Source organism: Pinus tabuliformis, chromosome 7, assembly GCF_031772625.1.
Source record: "Pinus tabuliformis cultivar Carrire ecotype Pingquan chromosome 7, CPIR1, whole genome shotgun sequence".
In the NCBI taxonomy this organism is placed as follows: domain Eukaryota; kingdom Viridiplantae; phylum Streptophyta; class Pinopsida; order Pinales; family Pinaceae; genus Pinus; species Pinus tabuliformis.
In genome coordinates this window covers 1,002,709,463-1,002,727,717 of record NC_142293.1, presented here as the reverse complement: position 1 = coordinate 1,002,727,717, position 18,255 = coordinate 1,002,709,463, and the positions used below count along the sequence as shown (strand labels likewise).

The 18,255-nt window shown below is 37.1% G+C and overlaps 1 pseudogene; it reads left to right on the top strand.

The window, feature by feature from the left end:
• Nucleotides 1-2,090: 2,090 nt before the first annotated feature.
• LOC149250970 (putative protein phosphatase 2C 58) overlaps nucleotides 2,091-18,255 on the top strand; it is a 32,762-nt pseudogene continuing 16,597 nt past the window's right edge.

The following is an 18,255-nucleotide window of genomic DNA, read 5'->3' as shown; positions in this document are numbered from 1 at the left end:
ATGTGGTATAAAAAATTTGATACATTTATAAGGGGACTTGGCTTCACCAGAAGAAAAGAAGATCACTGTGTGTATTTTAAATTAATTGGTGACCATTTTATTTATTTGGTCTTTTATATGGATGGTATGTTGTTGATTAGAAATTACAAGGAAATTATCCAAGATTTCAAGACCCAATTGTCCTCCAAATTCGACATTAAGGATCTCGTTGCTGCAAATTATATTTTGGGCATGGAAATTAAAAAAGATTGGGCAAAGAGGAAGCTCTCGTTAAACCAGTGGAAGTATGTTGAGACAATAATGCATAGGTTTAGTATGCAGGATAGTAAACTGGCAAAGGTTCCTATTCCTATAGGTGTAAATTTATCTATTGAACAGTGTCCCAAGACACAATAAGACAAAGAGGACTTGTCACCTGTTCCATACACAAGTGCATTCAGTATCTTGATGTATGCAATGGTTTGTACTAGACCATGCCTTGCACATGCAGTTGGAGTATTGAGGGGGTTTACGTCAAAACTAGGGAAGGAGCATTGGACAATAGTCAAGCGGGTTTTCAAGTATTTATGTGGCACTAGTGATTATGGTCTGTGCTACCAAGGAATAACATGATTAGACAAAGTTTTGGACATCTATGGCTTTGTTGATGCAGACTGGGCTAGAAATATTAATCAAAGAATATCTACAAGTGGGTATGTGTTTAACCTATTTGGAGGTGAAATTAGTTGGATGAGTAGATCCGATCAAGGGAACTACGATTATGTTCTAATGAAGGGTTAATGGATTGGGATTTATGGATGCTTCACCATGTATATATATGTATTGTAACATTGGAAGGAACATAATGAAAAATCAATCTGGTAGTCCTAGTTTTCAGAGCCAAGGGAAAATCTCTGTGTTTATATATTTTATGTTTTATGATCTCGCCATTGTATACACTTTGTTTTTAAGAGTTCATTTACAAGTAATTTATGTACAGGATTAAAAACTACATGGCATAGCTACCAAGATTCGTTGAACGGGAGGGAGAAACTACAAAATTGTGAACATTTATGATCTAATTTGGTACAAGAGGAAATAAGGAAGAATACCACAAATGGGACTTTATCCAAGGGCGAGGATGAAGAAAATTGTGCATTGGCTAGAAAGGGAAATAAGGTAAAAGGGAAGAAATCTCAATCCAACCAGAATCTAGCCAACGTGGCAAGAAGAAAGACTTATCTAAAATTAAATGCTTAAAATGTTATGAATTTGGGCATTATGCCATGAGGCGTCCACACAAGAAATAAATCAAGAATACCTCAAGAGGAGCGGTAGGTAAATATTTTTCCTCATAATTTGATCCTGACTTCACCCTTATCACATGCATGGAAATCACAGTGATGGGGAGCATGTGGTACTTGGACCATGGTGCCTCATTCCACATGACGAGGAATGCAAATGTTCTCAATGACCTGGAGGAGAAATATTTCCATATGCACATCGAGATGTGAGATAATGGAAGTTACAACACAACTAATATTGGTATAATCACCTTTCAGAGGGAGTTGGGCTGCCCTCTTAGACTGAAGGATGTCATGTTTGTTCTGGGCCTAAATAAAAATATCATCTTAGTTGCAGTACTGGAAGGCCATGGTTACGATGTGATCTTGAGAAAAGGGAAAGAATTCCTGAGACACATAGCCATGGGATAGGTGAAGCATATCGGGGTTCATGTGAAGAACCTATATAAGCTAGATGTGGAAGACTGTGTTGCATTAAGCATGAAAGCGAAGAAGGTGTAGAGTCACGATGTCGGTGAGATTTGTCATAGAACACTTGTCCATTTGCGTCATGGCGCCCTAAATATTATGCAACAAATAACCACAAGCCTCTCCAAAGGAGCACTTGAGAAGCATGATACATGCAAAGGGTGTACCTTGAGGAAGAACACAAAAGCCGCATTCCATGATCGGGACAACAAAGCACATGTAGTTGTTGAAAGGATCCACTTTGATGTTTGTGGAATTTTATCGACAGACTCCACTTTGAGGCACAAATATTATGTTATATTTGTAGATGATTTCTCATGGAAGTTTTGGATCTTCTTCATGCGGAAGAAGGATGATAAATTCTACATGTTTTTAGAATTCAAGGCATTGGTTGAGAAAGAAATTGACAAGGAGGTGAAGGCTCTGAGGAGCAATAATGGAGGTGAGTATATATCGAATGAGTTTAAAAAATTATGTGCAAAAGGAGGCATTCGATGGGAGTTGACAACACCCCACAACCCACAACAGAATGGAGTGGCTAAGAGAAAGAACCGTAGTATTGTGGGATAAATGAGGGCGATGTTGCATGACCAAGGACTAGCACTGAATTTATGGGTAGATGCATGCAACACAAAAATATACTTGCAAAACCATAGGCCTCATCCGATTCTAGGAATGATTATAGCGGAGGAGGCTTTCTTGGGGAGAAATTTGGATGTGTATCACTTAACTATCTTTGGAGCATCTATTTACTTCCATGTCTCCAAATATTCTAGGAAGAAGCTTGAGCCAACATTTCAGTTGAGGCATATTTGTGGGTTATATAGAAAATCCTGATAAATACCGTCTATACTTACCATCCCTCAGAATGATAATTTTGCAAAGGGATGTAAAGTTTGGTGAGGATAAATTGATGCAGTGCTCTCTTGATAGTGAGGTTCAGATTCCACCAGTAGAGGATATTTTAGCTCCGAAGGAGGTACCCCGAGAAGTTGTGGAGTAACCACAAGTTGAGTAAAAAATAGTGGAGACAACCACACAAGCATAACCATCTAGAGAAGGAATAAAATGAACCAAGGAAGCTGAGAGGCTATTGCATGATACTAGAGAGAATGTGGGAGCACCCACTTCAGAGCACAGGAAGAGAAGGTTGCCTGAATGGTACACTGGCTAAATGGTTCTAATGATTGAGCTAATAGAGACTGAGCCATCCTCTTTTGAGGAAGTAGTAGAGAAACGTTTTTGGGTTGATGAAATGGTGGAGGACAATGATTCCATTGTAAATAATTGTGGTTGGGAAGTGGTCCCAAGACAAATAGATAAATCAGTTATGGGTTTGAGATGGATCTTCAAGGTAAAGCATGCAACAGACAAAATCATAGAGATGTATAAGGCCATAGTTGTGGCCAGGGGATTCTCGCAAGTTTAGGGAATTGAATATGAGGAAACATTTGCTCCTATAGCAAGGTATTCATCCATTTGATCAATTCTTTCACTATCTGTGCAGATGGGGTGGAAGGTCCACTAGATGGATGTAAAAACAACATTCCTCAATGGATTTATATAGGAGGAGGTGTACATTGAGTAACCAAAAGGTTTGGAGACCTTGGATCATGAGTCTCAGGTTTTTATACTCAGCCAAGCATTGTATGGTCTCAAGGTAGCACCCCGTGCTTCGTACACCATGTCAACAAATATCTCACCGGTTTGGGCTTCACCAAAAATGAAGTGGATGAAAAACTTTATCATATCTTGGTAGAAGTTAAGTTTGATTATTGTCTTATGTTGATTATTTCATTTTAACAGGTGATGATAAGTTGATAAGATCTTGCAGGGAGGACCTTATAAGAGAATTTGAAATGAAGGACATGGGACTCATGCACTACTTCCTCAAATTTTAAGTATCGAAAGGAGATGGGGAACTACTTGTCTCTTAAGGAAAGTACACAAATGAGATACTAAAGAAGTTCCACATGGAGAGTAGCAAACCCATGGAAAGACCTCTAGAAACCAGCTAGATGAAAGAGGATGATACTTCAAGTGAAGTAGTGGAGGCTACCATTTATCAATAGTTAGTGGGTTCACTATTGTATCTTGTGAACACCCAACAAATTATGTAGTATGTAATCAACCAAATTAGTTAAGGTATGGTTAATCCAACCAAATTATTTTGGAAGGAGACTAAGCATGTACTAAGGTACCTCAGAGGAACCACCCATTTTAGACTATGGTACATATGGACAAAGGGAGAGAAGTCGTGTGGCTTCATAGATGTAGATTGGGCAGAGAGTCCATCGGACCAGAAGAGTAAATCAAGAGGAATTTTCAGTTTTGGATCAACAGGAGTTTCCTAGTACAACAAGAAGCAAATATAAATGGCACTCAGCTTAGCAAAAGAAGAATACATGGATGCCATCCAAGCAACATTTGAGGCGATCTGGATGAGAAAGATTATTATGGGAATGTTTGGTCAGATGATGGATCCTACTATGATCTACTATGATAATTATAGTTTCATGAAGCTCTATGAAAATCCAGTCTTTCACAATTGATCCAAGCATATAGATATACGATATCACCATATACAAGATTGTGTGCAGAGGCGGATAATGTTGCTAGATTACATTCCAACATAGGAACAAGATGCATATATTTTGACAAAGGCTTTGTCAAAGGGTAACTTCGAGTTCCGTAGAGGCGAGAATTGGGTAGTTGATAATCCATTTCTTTCTTAGAGGGAGTGTTGAAAATGCAGCAAGAAAATCTCAATTTGATTTGCTTTGGTAAACTAGAGAAAATTTGAATTTCCATTTCAGCAGACAACTTGGATGAGTTAACTTGAATGGCATGGCTAGTGTCACCCTGTTAGCTTAGTTAATTCGAGTTGTAATACTAGAGTTCAGGTAATCATGAGTGATTGCTAATTCCTAGTAATCAAATTCAGTGAAATTGAGTTTATCCGTTAAACTAGTTCCATATGTTGGACGAACTAGTGGAAGTTCAAGTAGTGCAACTAGACTTCAGTCAAGTTCACTGATCATCCAGATAACTAATCCATTAACCCAAAATAATATTTGCATGCAGAGAATTTGAGTTACCCATTTTAGATGGAGATTCCAAGGCAGTGTACTATCATTTGTAGGTTATTCCAATGTGTATAGGTGGTGTATGCAATCATAGATTGAACCTTATGGATTACACAGTAAATTGAGGGAAAAATACCCAAATAATAGGGGCCTAAATCCCTTTGATTTTCTCAAGGAAATAGGGGATTGGAGGGATTGAAATTTGGCTAAATGTTGGTCAGAGTCAGTCAGTCAGGCAGAGATATAGGCTATTCACTTGCAAGTTGTGCTCAAGCTTGAGCAAGCATATGTAATACATCTCTATTCTATGATTAATGCAATACATATAGGAACAGGTTTTGAGAATTTGATTTCCTCTAGATAAATATTTGTGTATGTGTCTTATTTCTTATTGCATACTTATGATTTTTGTTCTAGGTTGTGAATTGAATTCCACAAAGCAATAGAGTAGGTTTGATTATTGTGATTTAGTAAATTTCATGAGAAATATCAAGTATACACATAAATTATAGATAATAAAAGGCTTCCCTTTCACAACTATTCCACTTAAATGTATAATTATTCTTAATCATATTTTGTAGAGGTAAGACAATTTGTGTACAGATAGGAACAAAACGTTTCATGAAATTTATCTATCCTAGGGAATATTTCATAGATTTTTTATTATGTGGAAGAGGAGTTTCAAAAATGGATTTGACTGTAGATGGCTCAATATTAATCCTAGTTTTGGAGACAAAAAACCTAATAATTTCTATCCTTCAAGAGAAAATAATTATTTCTTAGGGCTTAATTAGATTCCATATTTCCTACATCATTCAAAAAGTTGTACTATATGATGAATACGATTAGATCATTTTTTGGAATGAATGGTGATATCAGGCAAATAGACAAGTGCATATTTGTTAATTATACCTCTAAATGTGATATCCATATCCCTAGTGTGTATTAATCTGAATGACATCCTTTGATAAGTGAAGATTCCACATTTAGTGTTAAATTTTTTCCTAATTTTATCATTCAGATCCACTAAGATTTGATTATAGTCATAAAATCCATCGAGAAAAGACATGAATTCTAACCTAGCTATTGATTGAAGGATTTTCTCCATAGGATTTAATGGGAAATTATAATTTTCAGAAACTCTATTGATCGGAATCTGGATTAGGGCCAAAATTTTGCTCAAACATCAAAGTGCTTAGAATCGCTCAAAAATTAAATGCTCGCATCCGTTTCGGTGATATGATCCCAATGCAACTCGTTTCACTCAAAATGGAGCTCATATGAAAAAGATAGAGACTTTTGTCCACTTTGTCAAACATGAAATGTTTTGGGTACAAGGCTGACTAGGATGCTGATTAGGCATCCATACAACTTAGTCAGCAAAAAGAATATTTTGAGGAATATTACTTGTAATATTCCTGGAATATGTTGACAGGTGGCTCAATTGCATTGTGACAAGTGTCGTCATACTATTGGTCAATGAAATTTGAGGTGGACCAATGAGAGGCTAAAACGTGGCAAGCCCGGAGGCCGCCACATGCCCTCTCACTGGCCGGGTAAAATGTTATTTGGAAGTTTGGTATAGTTGAACCCATGACCTCACCCGCACAAACCCAAAGCTTTACCACTATGTCGCAACAATTTTTCTTAACAAACTATAGGCGCACTTGCTATTTAGAGAGTAACATGTGGCAGATTGTGGGAGGAGAGGCCTAGCCCCGCAGGCTAGTCCCCCGACCGACACCACAAAATCCAAAGACAACACTAATGCTAATCATGTGTTTAATGTGCTAAGTCATATTAATGCTAATAAAATCATGCTTATCCCTCAATTAAGCATGGATTTAGCTGGCGACAGTTTTAGTAGGCCTGACAAATCTACCGCTGCTCCAATTTTGGTGGGGTTAACTAGAGTTTCTCCATATTTGGGGGAGTTTTCTTAGGGAAAATGAAGACACCATAGCGTTTACAGAATTCGACCAATTTTGGCTTAGAAAGATTCAATCCTATATGATTTGAATGCTATGAACATAATGGAAAAATTTGCAGAGGCAGAAAGGCAATTTGATATGTTATTTTGCTACATTGAAGTTTAAGGAAGTCGAGGGCCACTAGGAGGGGAGTTCAAGCCTAGATCAATTGAAGTCCAATTACAAAGCTTGGATAGTCATTTTTGGGGTTTTTGGGTATTCTGAATTCAATGGAACAAGTTGCAAAGCCATTGGAGCATTGCAGGTGCATGTACTCAGAGAATTTACCATTAACCCAAAAAGGGCCTAACCATTGAAGCAGGTCCAAGGAGATGTAGCCCAAGAGGGGTGAACTCCTTTATCAACTTTTTGTTATGAGTTACTGTGTTTTACTTGTCTACAATTTACTTGTTGTATATGTGTTTAAACAACTAAAAAATCTCATAAATTTCTCATAAAGACACTCAACACTTAACACATAATTCCTCGTATTTTGGTTAATTTGAGATGATCCTAAACACATTTTTTTAATACTGATAAGGGAGCTTGCATAGAATTAACAAGTTTGCCTAACATTTAGTTCACCTATTAAGATATTTGAAATCTAATATTTCCTTTTTTCTTTCTAACAGGAACAATATTTGAAACCCACATTGAGTGTTTGATTGGAAAAATGATTTTATCTTTAAGTAATTTATTCATATCAGTTTTGATTTGGGTCTTACGATTTAGATGAAATTTCCTTATGAGTTTCACATCGGGAAACATTGGAATTGTGTGTAAAATAATAGATGCGTCATAGGTTTTGAGATCATCATATAACAGTTTCAACACATATTTATATTACTTTAGAAGACATATAATAATTTCTTTCACTAGGAGAGCAACCTAGGCTAGATTAATTTTTTTTTGGATTTTGACTAGTCCCTAGGTTGATGACCTCAAATTTCATAATGGAACTCTTGGTTTTACAATTTGTGGGATTTTCAAATGTCTTTGACATCATAAAAATATTGTAATTTGGATACAAATCTAGGAATAATATTTTTTGATCTAATTTCTATCCTTTTTGGATGATTTATTTAGTTATTGATCCTGAGTCTTCATTGATGATATCATCATCATAAGTTCCCTCAAAAGTAAGGAAATTTATGATGCCATCATCAACATTAAAGACACACCAATTAGACATGTTGTTCGGGACAAAGGGTCTAAAAAAATAATTCTATGGAAAACCTATCTGGATTGAAAACATCAATTCATATCAGTTTAGAAACAATGCTAGCTAAAATATCAGTACTCACATTCATTAATCTAGAGATAGGGGTAATATTGAACATCGCAAATTTACAAATTACACCGTGGACTAACTATTAGTATTTTTGAATATGATAAAAAACATAGTGAATAATATTTTCTACCTATTTTATGATTGTTTCTGAGTCACCAAAAGCCTTGATATTATGCACATTCGAACTAATTTCTTTGTTTAGGCCCTGTATCAGTTCTTGATACTCAACCACATTATTTGTGCAATAGAATTCTAACCTACATGCTAACATAATTTTCTCTTCATGAGGATTTTGTATGATACATCCTACACCTACTCCGTCATTCGATTTTGATCCATCAAAATCGAATATCCACATTTGACTATATACAACATTACTTACAATGTTATCTACAAAATTAATACAACATGATTAATCTATTTTGGAAAAAATTCAATTTTGGAATAAACAGTGGGCTGAGGAAATGGAAATCTTTGTGCTATAAAGTTTCCAAAGGAAGAATACGCACAACAGTTTCCACTGATATTGTTTATGAAAGTGACAGATTTTTTCTCGCCATCCATACTAGTGACTGTGATTTTTATATATTTTTCTCTTTCAACCTTAATCTAGTTTGACTTACCATTGTAGGGTAACCATGATTGTGACCAATATATTGTTAAATAACCATTAAATTTTTTATACCAATCGTGTCTTAATAGAAAACTGTATGACTTAGTTATATTTGCAATCATTATATCAATAATATGGAAGACCTTGGGATCAAATGTTAATCTAATAAGTACATATTTTAACACACCCAACACTTTGACTTTTGTTATATCCAAATGAACTATTTTCGTAGTATATTCTTAAGGGCATGCATTTAACTTAAAACATACTGAATAAGGCATAATATTTGAGGAAGCACTAGAGTCAACTAAGCAATTATGAAAATTCCTACTAAAAACAAAAATTTAGAAGGAAAGGGAGAGTATGGGAATTAGATATGTCACCTATCATAATAGCATTTTCTTGCTTATTTCTATTAGGACATGAAGTTTGTTGAGTTTTAGTTTTATGTTTATTCACTACAACTATGGATGGAAAAGGTGAATTATGAGTTACGCCTAAGCCTTTAAGCACGATATTTCTTTATTTCTTTAGCTTAATCATCTCAAAAATTAAAATTTAGCTCTAAGTTTTTTCATATTCTCAACAATATCATAGTCAATATTATATGAAATAATCATGATCTTAGAGACTGACATGTCTTCGAAAGAATCTTGATTTGAAGGACTAGCTAGATGAGAATGCATGGTGGCTGACGTTGATGCAAGAGAGCTCTTTCCTCTAGTTTGTGTTAGTGCCTAGATTTACCTTAGGCTGAAGAAGGTAGGATCCAGGGCCAACATCAAACCACGCTTAACCTGGTAGCTAGCCCTACCAAGTCGGTAGAGGGCTCTCTTCGACTCAATCTCAGCAAATTATGATTGATGAGGGCTTGAGATGACAGATAGAAATACCGATCTTAGGCTGGTATATGTGCAAGAAATTTTGATTGAATAAAATGATGTTTTTGTTGGCTCAGATAGAAAGGTAGATTTTGGGTACGGGGATTGAGGCTCAGTCTTGCAGAGATCTCAATGGGGCAAGGTAGGAAATTGATTTTGGCACTTCAAATCGAATGTGATGGAGGGATTAGACAGGTGAGGAGTTGAAGAGGGCAAGAGCAACCATGGATCCTCTCCAAACAGCTGAAAACATCAAGAAACTAAAGCAAACCTCAAGTAGAGCACTGCAATTTCAATGGATTCTACTTACACTCTTGTTTGTTTAGTTAAGAAGAAACAAGATAGAGAATGGCATACATAACACATAAGAAAATTCACAATTACAAAAGAAAGAACTGTACCAAGACAAATTGCCACATGGATCCCAAAGAGTGCTGCAAATCCTGGTCTCAATTCCTTAGCCAAAATGCTGATATGAGTGTACAATGAAGCCCAAGGCTTTCTCAAAAGTCCAACCTTCTATCAAAATCCAATCCCTACACTATGAAATTCATAAAATATATACATTTTTTTATCCTTGTACTAAGGGATTGAGCTCAACTATTTTCTTCAAAATAGAATCACTTACATTAAACTTGGGGGGAATTTCTGAAAATAGGTGTTGAATATGAACTCGTATCTCCTAAACCATAGCACCTGTTACAAAATTTAAAGAGGTTTTTGTAGATAACGTCATTCAGGAGAACAAGCTTTCTCAAATTTTGGAAATTCATTTCCATTTGCTCACAATGTGTTCCACAAAATCATCTCTAAAACAGAAAATCATTAAAAATTTAAATTTGTGAAAATGAACTATAAAGATCTAGTCACATATCCCAATTCATGACACCTGTGAATAAACTGAAAGAGGTTTTTGTTATATGGCTCGTTCTTAACAAAAATTTCTTTGTGTTTCTCAAAATTACTTTCCATATGTTGTAAAATGGCCCCGCACTAAAATGACTAAAACAGTAAAAAATATGAAAATTTAGCTTTGTTTAAATGTAGGCTCAAAATATCACTATATATCTCCCACATAGTAGCACCTGTGCATAACCTGAAGTATTTTTTGGTTACTTGATATGTGATGAACAAAAACCTCTTTCACTTTTGAAAAATTCCTTACCATTCTTTCAGAAACAGAGTTTGTACTAAACTTGTCATTGTGTGCAGCAACTGACCTCAAAACATGCATAACCAAATATCACTCATTCATTTCTTCTAATCCAGGAACCGGTTATGGGAGTGTGATATACCATTGGAAATATTTTTCCGAGCTTCTTCTGATGGAAACACTTGTGACATGTTTTGTGCTGAACATCATGTGCAAAACATCTAACAAAGCCAGACATAGTAAGAGCTCATGTTGATCCCAGGTGAGAGGCTGCGAGGACTGGAACTAACATCAGCTCCAATGGGGATGGTAGCTCCTTGGAGGTGCCAAGAACTATATATCTATAGAAATCATACAATGCCTCTTCCATTGGGCATGGATGGTCAAACAACTGCAAACCCTACGCAGGACGGCTTTGACACAGAAGCGTATACACGTAGGTTTCTGAACAGTAAAGTAGCATACATCTCTTGATTTATATTCAAGCTGCTTTTGTTTATTGCTGCAGTATTCTGGGTTCAGAATTTGATTACAGTTACTGTATTCTGGGTACAGCTATTAGAGAAGTGTTTATTTTTTATTCAGTTTTGATTGGTGAAAAGGTGATTGTTTGAGGCATGAATTCTTGATTGATGTTCGTGGATCCAGTCTGAAAATTTATGAAGCGTGGTCCCTGGAAGAAAGAGAAGGTTGTAGCCTTCTGTAGGCCAGCACCTACGTACTAGTATCTTGGCTAGTGCAAGAGCTAAGGGGGTAGTACCTCCCTTCCAGGAGAAGCTGGAGAACGAGAGAGGGTTGCTCTCTGTAGGTTGTAGCCTGCGTACTGGTAAAGGACTGCACCAGTACAATGTAAGAATATGTTTCTAATTAAAAGAAGATAGAGATGAATTGGAGCAGGTGGTTTTCACCCACATTGGGTTTCCACCTTATATCTTGTGCTCTTGTGTGTGATTGTCTTCTGCTCTGTTTTACTACTGGTTATTTAATTCTGATACACAGATTAACAATCAACTTCTGAAAGATAAAGTAAATTATAAGTTTGCATTGTATACGCAGGTTTCGTTCTACATAGTTGCGTATATACGCAGGTTTAATTAACTGAAGTAGCATGTATTATCTGTATTTGGAAAAAGGAATATTTGACTTAATAATACTGATTCACCCCCCCCCCCCTCTCAGTATTATTTCCAACATTCTAGTGAAGACTCTCATTTAATTCTGTGCATCTGCAATCTGAAGCGCATCCGGGTATTTTTCCCGATTTTCAAATTTTAATTGTTAATCTCAATGTTATGTGTTAATCACAGTCATTAATATTAATAACAGGGGTAGAAGACCATAGAAAGGCTTGATCGTGGTTGAAAGCCCGTACTCCATCCCAACCATCGATTTAAAATTCAATTTCTTATGTCATAGTCAACGAGAGGGTTAGGCCTAGTTTTAACCTGTGCATTAGTTGAACAACCACTATTCGTAGGATTTGATTGATTCTGTTATCCAATGGATATCGGTTTTTAAATTGATCGGAGTTTAAGTCTAAACCTGGACCCAAATTTTTATAGATCCCGGTTTATAAATCATATCGGCTCCGTGAAGTGGGTAAACGTTATGCAAGTTCCCTGTGCAATATCGTTGTCAACCTTTGGGTGACTGACTGATTGAAAACTATTGGATTATATCACATCACATCATTCATGAGTGTATGAACCTTGGCCAGGAGAAATTGCAATTTGTGATGTCACTGCCAACCATTAAATCTGGAGAGAGGAGATCAACAATGTAGAGTGAAGTGTTGTTCAAAAGGGAAATTCAACATGGGAAGTTAACATGGGACTGTTGATGTCCAATTGTTGTTTAGTTGTTTTTCAATTACTGTTTAGTTTTTGTTCAATTTCTATTCAATTGCTGTTCAATTTATGTTCAGTTGTTGTTCAATTGGCCTCTTGTGTCACTTCACATCCTGCTGACCTGCCTGCAAGATCCTATCATGTAAGTTCATCCCATAGGAACTCATAATTGCTAAGGGATGTACCTGTACTCGTCTTCTCAGAGAATATACCACCTTATTCACTTTACCTTTGATGTACCTAATCTTGAAATCAAACTCATTGATTGTGGCCAACCATCTAGCCTGTATGGCGTTCAGATTCGACTGGTCAAACAAATACCTCAACACAATACGATCCCTCATAAGTACAAATCTCCTCCCAAGAAGATAGTGTCTTCACATCTTCAGTGCATGTATGGTTGCTTCTAACTCAAGATCATGTGTCAGGTAGTTCTGCTCATGCTCTTTTAGTTTCTAGGACTCATAGCACACCACTTGTCCATCCTACATAAGGACTCCACCAAGTCCTCTCTTTCAAGCGTTTGTGCATAACACAAACTCTTTGTCTGGATCTACAATTTGTAACACTAGTGCATGTGCCAACAACTGCTTAAGTTTCAAAGCTAGCCTTGCACTCCTATGTCCATTCAAACTTCTTACATTTCCTTTGAAATGATGTAATGGGATAAGAAATCTATGAGAAGTTCTCTATGAACCTCCTATAATAGCCTACCATACCCATGAAATATCTTACCTCTTCCACTCTCTTAGGAGCTACCCACTCCATGATGGCCCTTATCTTCTATGGATCTACTGCAATGCCCTCCTTGGAGACAACATGCCCCAAGTAGTGTACCTCACTCTGAAAGAAACTACACTTGCTGAGCTTAGGATACAACTCATGCTCCCTCAACAACCTCAAAACTGTTGCTAAATGCTCAACATGCGCTTCCTCATTTTTATAATATACCAGTATATCATTAATGGACACAATAACAAACTTATCCAATTATGGACGCAACACTCTATTCATCAAGCACATGAATGTAGTTGGAGCATTAGTTATGCCAAATCAATCAACCAAACTCATAATGCCCACACCTGTTCTTGAACACAGTCTTGTAAATGTCCTCCTCTTTGATGCATGTATGATGGTATCTAGATCTCAAGTTGATCTTCGAGAACACTGTTGCTCCCTTCAACCGATTGAACGTCATCAATCCTCGACAAAGGGTACCTATTCTTGATAGTCACTTTGTTAAACTGCCTGTAATCAATGCATAATCTGAGAGTACCATCTTTCTTCCTCACAAACAAAACCGGTGCACCCCAAGGTGATACACTTGGCCTAATGTATCCCTTATCCAACATTTCCTTCAGTTGCAACTTTAACCCAACCAACTCAGGTGTGCTCATCCTGTAAGGTGCTTTTGATGTTGGAGCTACCCCTGGCACTAACTCAATAGAAAATTATACCTCACTGTGAGTTGGAAACTCTGTAATGTTCTCAGGGAATACATCCTGAAACTACTGCAAAACTAGATATCTATTCAACATGTCTACATCCTCCACCTCCTTACCCTTATCACTATAAATGTGTACTACAAATAGCTTGCACCCTTCCTGCGACTATGCTCTTCTTACATAGTTGTCACCATCCTAACTGATGTGGATTTCTTCTTACCCTACAAGACTCTTGGTTCCCCATTGTCATCAACACACTCAATGGATTTATCATAGAAGTATACCTTGGTTCTATGTATATACAACCAATCCATGCCCTAAAACATATTGTATGATCCAAACAGTAGTACATTTAGATGTGCTGCAATAGGCATACCATTCAAATCAAATGCGCAAGCTCTTACCCAATGACGAACTCACTTATTTGTACCTATAGCCAACTGCACTAACCAAGACTTTGCATGAAATTCATTACTTAAACCAGACTTATCCACCAAGTCGGGATTAACATAACTATAATTAGATCTAGGGTCAATTAAAATATAAATAACTTGATCACACAATTACCATCCATCTCAATGATAGATGCCTGGTGTTATGCTTACCTATTGTCCACTGTTGCATAGATAAGTGGAATACTCTAACCAAAATCCCCAACAGTTTGCACCTACTTTCCACTGTATATCTTAGGCCTTCCACCCTGATGATGCGAAAAAACCTCTCCTAAGGTGTTCCTCACCACATTTCCAACACTCCAACCGAGCATTTCCCTCACCTCTATGTTGTTACTACTGTTGTGACCCATGTCCTTGTCTAGCTACATTAAATATATTTTGCGGTGCCATATTTTCTTTCCCATCTGCATTATGAGGCCTTGTCCTCTTAGGCTGCCATTTACCACTACCTTTTTCTTTTCTCTTCCATCCATGCTGAGATTCATTCTTACACTTTGACTGCTAATAGCAATGCTTAAATTTCCCAATGAATTCCTCAAGTGACCAGGGTTCATCATACTCAATCTGATCTCTAAATTCTAATGGCAAACCACTGAAAAATATATGAACTCTAGCTTTCTCATAAGTAAGATACGGTACATACCGCAATAACTCCAAAAACTTGGTCGTGTACTCCTCATCTGTCATTGATGCCATCTTTATTTCATAGAATTTTTTAGCCTTACTGTTGTAGTACCTCTCCAAAAAGTATTTCTTCCTCAAAAGCCTCTTCAACTCCCGGCAACTCAAGTCATCCATCCTGATATCTCTGACTCGCTTACCATCTTCCCACCAGAAGTTTGCCTTACCTTTCACACTAAAAATAACTATTATGGCTTTCATGTTATCTGTGTACTCAAGCAACTCAAAGGATTTTTTCATCCCAAGTATCCAAGCCTCAGCATCTTTCGACTTCTTCACATATCCATCAAAAGTAGGTGGTTATTCTTTCTTGCATTCATTCGAAAAGTATCCCCTATCATTCCTCTTGTAAGGATTATAACAATGATGATCATGATGTATATCAGAACCAAAACTAGAATAGTACATGTACTCATGGCCCCTCCTATCCGGAGTGTCCAACAACCTACCATCTCTCACTGTTTTAGATCTATCTGACATGTGTCTACAAGGATACCTATTGCCATATTCCCCATTAGTTCCATCCCCATGTCCATGGCTGATCCAGAGTGGCCCTCGCTGCGACAATTCTGACAAACTGTGAAGAAGTATAGCATTAACCTTTGCTTTATTCTCTTGTTCCTGTATGATCTGGTCATTATCTTCCTTACAACTCCTTAGTGTAACTTCCAAATCAGAAGGATTTCCAACACCATACTTATCTTCAGATTCACAGGGATAGTCTTTATAGTCAACCATCTTACTAGCCATTTGATATTTCTTCCTGCAATGCACAATATGTCAAATAAACCAAATCACAATAAATTGTTGTACCTTAGTATAGCTCGAGGAGGATACCTTATCTGCGAGATCACCAAATCAACGTGATACATGTATAACACAATCACAACATCATATAGACATACACAATTAAATGTATCAATACATAAACATTACTCTAGCTAGGGTTCAGTAATCAATGCAAGGCCATATCAGCAATTCATGTTATGACCTCATGCATGCCAACAACCACTACTCCATTGTACACATTTCCACATGGAACGAACAACATGCATAAGCAATTCCCAATCAACTACACATACACATAAACGCATGTAGTCGAACTTAAGTGATTAATTCTTGTAATCAACATACAAGACTGATACATGTAATCAACATGTTCAATAATGTAACCTAACATACAAGGATGTAGGTAGGTGACATAAAATCAACATGTAAGCGACGTATAATCCATATGCAACTACGCACATACTCATGACAAATATATTTCATGAAATCAAAATAAAATTCTCCATAACAACCATACTACAACCATAACCAATCATCAAACCAATGCAAAAATCACATGAAATGCAATTGTAAGAGACACACATGCAACTAACATGCATGCATGACCAACACACATCGCCCATCCAGTCCAAGAGTTGACCCATGCTCTGATACCACTCTGTAACACCCTCCTCCCACATCTATCCAAGTCACTAGCCATCCCAGGTAAACATGAGATGAGAGGCTACTATGATCAAATTAAACCTTCTAAGTGACCTTAAGGAAGTGGAATAGATGGAACATCACACAAAATCATCCAACATCAACTTCAGAAGCCTCAAGAGACATATCATCCACTTAGACAACATGTCCGTGGGTCCCAATGTTTTTCTGGATCTCTTAGGCCATAGTCTCTCTCATGCTATGGGTAAGGGAGCAACTAGAAACCCAAAGTCGCTCTCAGAGGCTTGCCTGCCAACGAACAGAGACATAAGTTTCCAGTTTTGTGCCAATGACCCCCAGATTTAAGCCACTTTTTCAGGCCCAGAGCCCAGGTAACTGCCCAAAATGGAGTGATAGCTTAAAATTAGTAAAAGTACAGGGAAACAATGACGCAAAAGCAATAAGATGAACAAGACCATAACGAGACCCCTACTAGCCATGTCAAGCATTTCTTCAAACATATCATCAACATGTAACCTACAGGTGTAAACAACATAATTAAGTGTAGTGATTCCATACTTATCTAAGAATCACTATGAACCATTGTTCCCTCATCTCATTTGCTGCACTATCATCTATTAGGTCATTGAAACATTATCCATTCATGTACAAGTAAAAAGATGTTGAGAGCCATACATAGTTGTTATCTTAAAATATACATATAACCGGCATAATAGGAACATAAATACCATAAACATATCAACCATCAAAATCAACATATATATCAATACATTTACACATGAAAATAAAGGGAATTAATTTCTCATTAATGAATGCAATGAACCAAGCATAGATGGGACTACCACTTTCCACCTGACCATAGATTGGTTGAGCCAAGTCTCTCTTCAGCCAATCACTCCCTGTGCCATATTCCAAGAATGAATGTGGAACTCATAGAACACATCAAAAGCACCAATCAACATGGATGCCACTAGAGTTCTCTGCCTACACCGTTAGGAATTTTAGTTCTTCCTAGTCTCTCAAGATTTACTGTGCATCCACAATCTGATCTAAGGATCACTAGGACCTAAACTGAGACATACTATCCAAGATTTACCGTGCATCCCATTCCGAGATCACGAGGCCCAACAGAGAGAAAATCCAGCTCTTGGTTTTGTCACATATCCCGCCATTCACCAGTAAGGATTCCTAGGCCCACTGAGGCACACAATTCGGCTTTACCGAAACCCACAGTCTAGTTAAGTGGTTACTAGGCTAGTGGCTTCATGATCCTCAGTCCGGTTTGGGGAACACTAGACCATGTGTTTGTCAATTCGGAGATCCACCCCACTCAACCTCAAATCCAATCCAAACATCCCACATAAACTAAATGAGAGAACCCATCTCATCAAAGTTATCAGGAAATGGCAAGGCTAGGATGAATATACTGTTACACCTAGAAAAACCCATGCCATCGTAGAAAATAAACACATGCAATCCCATGCATGCCAAATCTAGCAAGTAAAATACACATGCAAGTCGATACCTATGATGAAGCTTGCAATAGCTGCTTGATCCTACCTCTCCATGCTTGATATTTTCATCCTCTTTCCTTCTTTTCCTTTCTTGATCCAATGCCAAAGTGCTTCAA